This window comes from Pinus tabuliformis, chromosome 4_2 (genome assembly GCF_031772625.1).
Source record: "Pinus tabuliformis cultivar Carrire ecotype Pingquan chromosome 4_2, CPIR1, whole genome shotgun sequence".
Lineage (NCBI taxonomy): Eukaryota > Viridiplantae > Streptophyta > Pinopsida > Pinales > Pinaceae > Pinus > Pinus tabuliformis.
The window spans coordinates 1,091,616,343-1,091,622,582 of NC_142304.1; positions in this window are offsets into that span (position 1 = coordinate 1,091,616,343).

The window sequence follows — 6,240 nt, forward strand, 5'->3', positions numbered from 1 at the left end:
TGCTCCACAACCTCCTGAAGCTGCTGCACCAATCGTGGCTCCTCCACAGTCATCTGAGACTTCTTCTAGCTCTGCATGTTGAGAGGTAATATACGCTCCCTCTCAACCACCAAGTCTCCATCAGTTGCCTCGTTGCTCAAGGCTTTACATGCATCTTGAACCTCAAGAGCATACAGGTTCTTGACCCATGAACCAATCTGCTTCACCTGTCTAGTGATGATGTGTCTAAGGAAAACCTTTCCCTTACTGAAGACTACATCATAGCCTCCGTCTTCCAGCATCGCGATCGACACCAAGTTTCTCTCCATTCCTGGTACATACTTGTCGAGCGGATAAATTGTTCTTGCGGACAAGACCGATCTCCCTAGTATCTACTAATATCTAGCGACAAGAAAGACAAACAAATTCTATCTTTCTCTAAATATTGTGATTTATAAATAAAAGCCAATAGATGTTTTAGACCCTACCTCCAGTCCAACGCTAGTTTGTGGTAGCCACGCTTCGACCGTCCAAATGAGCTCCCTTTTAAAGAACCTGCAAACATAAACAGGCACACATCAAATAACACCTGCATAGCCAATATAATAAACCATATTTATCATGATGATCAAGGAACTCATGAAATAAACCATATAAAACAATTTATTGAGAAAAATGAATCTGATTGTATTAACTTTAAACAAAGAAGAACTTTACAACCTTGGTGCCTTGATGTTGTACAAGCTCCTCCCAGGGTCCAACAAGAATCTCCTCTACTTTGACAAGTTTCACTCTCTTCCCAAAGAGATCAAAAGGTATGTAATCTATCCTCTCAAGCTCAATTAGGAAGTCTAAATTCCAACAGCATTTACCCTAAAAAATATTTAGCTTTCAACCTCTCTAGCAACCAGCCCAATGCCTCATTGTATAGTGCAGATGAAGGAAGTTACCAAGTCCACCTTCAAATGGATAGAGTCCTCCTTCAAAGGGATAAGCTCCTCTCATCAAGGGGTTAGCTCCTTTAGTTATGGGATGCATGAACCACCTAGGAGCGAACTCGCCACCTCAAGATTCCTTCTAGAAGCGTCTAGAATTAACCCAAAGTGATTTTTTAATAATAAACTTGTGCCTTTTTTACTTCTACAGGGGTCCGCACCCATTCCTTTAGAGACAGAGCGGGCAGGTCCGCAGGTAACATGACCAAGAGGTGCGAGACCGCAGGTAATGCTAAGAGAAAGTGCGGAACCAGAGTTTTAGAGATTTTCAAAGACTTTCTCTCATTTTTAAGGCTTGACATGAAGAGCTGAGGTTTGAGACTTGCAAAGGAGGACAGTATGAGTGGTGATAGACTCACACTGACTGCAAAAAGTCATGGTGACAATATTTTGTGTAACAGATTGCCCCCTAAAGTACGAAGTCTGTAATAGATAGTATTTGTCATCTAAGAAGAGTGAAGTACTTTATCATTTCGAGGATCATCTTGTGGAGAGCCTAGTTGGAACTTGTAAAAACATTCAATACAAAATATATATATGAGATCATATCATCGTTGAGGTAGGCATTCCCATACTCAGATCAAAACTGACTAGAAAACTAACTAAACTGCTCTGCTATAGGAATGATCTTGCAATACATCACAAGTATAGACATATGTAGACAAAGTATGGGTGCAACCATTTGTTTATGAATAGTCCATTGTATAATGAATACAAAATTCCTCGCAGCCTGGATGGTGGAAACTACATCCAGGGTCTTGATTTCTACTTCCCGAAATAGTACGATTCTATCCATGTGAATGAATGTGTCAAAGTCGAACATGGTAGAAACCACTTTATTACCAGTCAATGATGTAAACTGTTAACAAGCGTGAGAGAAACCACCAGTAATGTCAATGGCTCTCAAAGTACTCAGTACAATCCATGAAATGTGAATAGATGTGTTGATGTCGAACATGTCACGGAATCCTTTGATCGAAGGTCAATGATGCAACCTATTGTCGAAGGCAAGAAACTTGCCATTGAGGCATGCAGATCCCAAGGTACTGACGATTCCTAGATCATCTTTCTAGATAATGAGCTAAAGTTGATAGAAAGTGATCCGTCGTAGGCAAGCCCACAACACGAAATCATAGATCAAGTTTGAAGAAATATAGTTGCAAGGACTGACTCAGGGATGGTCAAAATGGATGACATGTATTTTGCAGATGAATGGTTTATTTGCACTGACCTTTTGAACACATAACGACACTGCAGATGGTTTGGTGACAATTGACCCAAAGCTAATACCCAGAAACCGGCTAAAGACTTTAAATATGGTTTGATTAAATGTTAGGCAAAGGATTTCCCAACCCAGGTCAACAAAAAGTGTCGTGTTCAAGAGTGGTTAAATGTTTTTCTAAGACACAAAGTATGACAAACAGGTTCATTTTTCTCTCTTTTCCCCCACCATTTCTGGCAAGTACCTCTTTATTTTTGACAAGCTTGAGGAGCATAACATTTGCTTGATTATAAGCTCATCCTTTGGATGAGTCCAACTTAGTTTAAATTCGAACCCTAAGAAGGAGTGGTTCGTTCCTGTTTGTAATTGAACAGGTCCTTTACTGTTAAATTTTAAAAAGTCCAGTATAGGAGAAACTCGGAGTTTTTCAATTCTAGGGAGTTAGAAGAAAAACCTAAGAAAACTCCATGGTTGTCCTTTTTCGTAAATTTGTGTCTCCCAAACCCGAAAAAGTATAAAATAATACATGAGAGAACCGCTTGACCATTACGATCAAGGAGTACTTTTCATAATTAGTGGCCCTGATCTGAAAAAGTAGAAAAGCGATCAAAGACACGTCGTTTTATTACCAATATCGAACTTGAAACGACAAAAGTCCGGCAATCTTTTCTTGTTTATGCAGTTAGAAAAGAGCTGTAAGTGGATCGTCCTTTTAATTCAGTTTTAACGAGTTAAAAAAGAAAAACTCGGCAATCTTTTCATATTTTACGAGTCAGAAAAGAACTTAAAGAGGACTCATCCTAGAGGAAAGAGTGGTATAAAGGGTAGCAACTGGTTCCGGAAATGGAGGAACTACTCAAAACATGTAATGGTTAAGACGCCAGCTAATAAAACCACTCATAGATGTGGTCCCTCAGGAAGGGAAAAACAACCAAGTGAAAGCATATGATCAGCCAAAGAGATGGTGGCGATCGAATGAAAACAACCAAGGCTCATCTAACAGAATTTAGAGGATAAAAATGACAATCACGAGATGTAAATCAGGTATAGGTTCATTTTTACACAAGCTTGAACCATAGAGAACTCTGCTTGGATTCGGTTTCATGTTTACACAAGCTTGAAACGAAAAACTATGCTTGTTATAAGTTCGCATGCCCCCAGCATAATGACGCAAAATGAGGTACATGCCCCCCAAACTTCATTGCATTCAACCAGGTGGATGAAATGAAGATTTACTTTCAAGATCTTGGAAAGACTCGAGGGATTTGTTTCATTTTTTAGTGAGGTTGACACATGAAAAGAAGTATCCTCAAAACCCTTGTTTCATCTTTTAACGAGCTTGACAAAAGAAAAAGAACTATGCTCATAAAATCCTTGATTCATTTTTTTTTAATGAGTTTGACACAAGACAAGGAACTATGCTCAAGTCTACTCTCTACAATTTACCTAACAAGGAACTATGCTCTAAAAACCTTGATTCATTTTTTAACGAGCTTGACACAAGAGAAGGAACTATGCTCTAAAATCCTTGATTCATTTTTTAACGATCTTGACACAAGACAAAGAACTATGCTCTAAAATCCTTAATTCATTTTTTAACGAGCTTGACACAAGACAAGGAACTATGCTCAAGTCTACTCTCTACAATCTACCTAACAAGGAACTATGCTCTAAAATTCTTGATTCAATTTTTTTTAATGAGGTTGACACAGGAAAAGAACTGTCCTCATACCTGATTATTTTTTAATGAGGTTGACACAGGAAAAGAACTGTCCTTATACCTAATTCATTTTTTAACGAGGTTGACTCAGTAAAAGAACTGTCCTTATACCTAATTCATTTTTTAACGAGGTTGACTCAGTAACAGGAACTATCCTCTGACCAACTGATTCCATTTTTAACGAGGTTGACACAGGAAAAGAACTGTCCTCATACCTGATTCATTTTTTAACGAGGTTGACTCAGGAACATAACTATCCTCTAACCAACTGATTCATTTTTTAACAAGGTTGACATAGGAAAAGAACTGTCCTCATACCTGATTCATTTTTTAATGAGGTTGACTCAGTAACAGGAACTATCCTCTGACCAACTGATTCATTTTTTAACGAGGTTGACACAGGAAAAGAACTATCCTGAAACCTAATTCATTTTTTAACGAGGAAAACTCAGTAACAGGAACTATCCTCTGACTAACTGATCATGGCTTCCAACTGGAAGAAAGACATGTCAATGGACACACCTTGATCATGGCTTCCAAGAGGTCTTCATCAAAAGGGAGAATAGTTCTCTGGAAGGAACACATGTCAAGGGACTCAAAAGGGATAAGAACATCGCGTTCAAGTAATCCCATAGAGTTTTCCATGTCAATTACCAGATCTAAGTCAAAGGAATATGAGCAAACAGTGAGAGGCTCACTTACATCGGTAACTGAAAACATGGGACCAATTGCCACATAATTAACCCGTGGCGGGGTAGATACCACTTTAGAATCAGGAACATTTAGGGGTGTCATATTATTGGTAGTTGAAACATGACTAGGGAACGAAATCTGGTCTACAATCACAGTATTTCCATTGTGAGGGAAAGACATCAAGCGAAAGAGTGTCGATACGACAGCTTTCATTGCATAAATATAGTCGCGCCCAAGGAGTAAATTGAAATCCAAGGGATCTCGAACTACCATAAGATCAATATAGACAGTTTTACCTTCCAAGGTAATAGAAAACTTAGGAAGGATCCCTAAAGGTTCACTAATGGTTCTGTTAAAAGCTTTCAGATTATGCGTAATAGGCGCAAGTTGAGGGGAACCCAAAGCTTTCCAAGTAGTTGAGGATAAAATACTAACAAAAGCACCTTCATCTACCTGTGTGCGGTGTATGTCCCTACCACCAACCTTGACAATGATTTGGAAAGCGATGGAGGAAGGAAGACGAGGTTCTGTCAATCTATTCCAATCAAAGGAAAAGACCTCAGTACTTGGAGGGGGTTCTGTAGAAACAGGTGAAATGCCCCCCAGCGTAGAAGAATCTGATGTAACAAGAAGAACCTGAGCGGTATGAAGTTCAGTCTCTAAAGGGAGAGTGGGATGGAAAGAATATGAAATTGAATCGACCACTTGATCAACTAATGGATCATCAACCTAAGTGATATGAGTTTCACTCTCCAATGGAAGAGTGGGATCGACTGTACTTGAAATTAGATCAATCACTCCGTCAGTTGACGGTAGGTTGGGAGAAAGTTTACGGTAACCAATTGGAAATTCTTGCTGTGGAACAGTAAGTTTTTCCAACAATTTTGAGGCTTCATCCATGTGAGGGAAAATGTGAGTTTGATGACTCCCTTTGCATAACTTACAAGGAAACCTAACTTTACCCTTTTTCCTAGGAACCTGACTATCACTGGTTGATGGATCAATGGAAAGTTGATGAGATTTTTCTGACCATACTTCCAAGACCTTTGGAATACCAGGACAGTTGATAAGGAAGTGGTCACTCTTACAAAGCCTGCAAGGGTATTTGGGTTTATGATGCATGTTGGAGGTTTCCTCAACACAACTAACACTTACAGCCATGGTTGGTTGGTTGACTTCTTTCTTATCTTGATTCTTCTTCTTCTTCCCTTTATTCTTCTTCTTAGCCACCTGGTTACTAGTGTCAAGGCTTTTACCAAGCGAAGAGGAAGAAAAATTAGGCAAAGAAGGTTGGTGATGTTGAGATGGTGAACTCTGTTGAGGTGAAGCATTTGGTTGAGGTGGAACAATTGGAGTATTTGGGGCCAACGAAGTTGAAAATAACCATATCGGTAAACCTATTGTAAATCCAGGTAATGACAAAGTATCCATATAAGGAGGACCAACATTTCCAAAGTAAGGAAAAGTACTAGGATTCTTGTTAAGAGGGGTTCCTTGCTTGGTAAATTACGGAACAGTTGCCATTATATTCAACTGCAGTGAATTTTATTAACAATTTAAAAATAAAATTAACAATTCACAATTCACACTTAACAATTAAAATTCACAATTCACACCTATGGTCTCTAAAA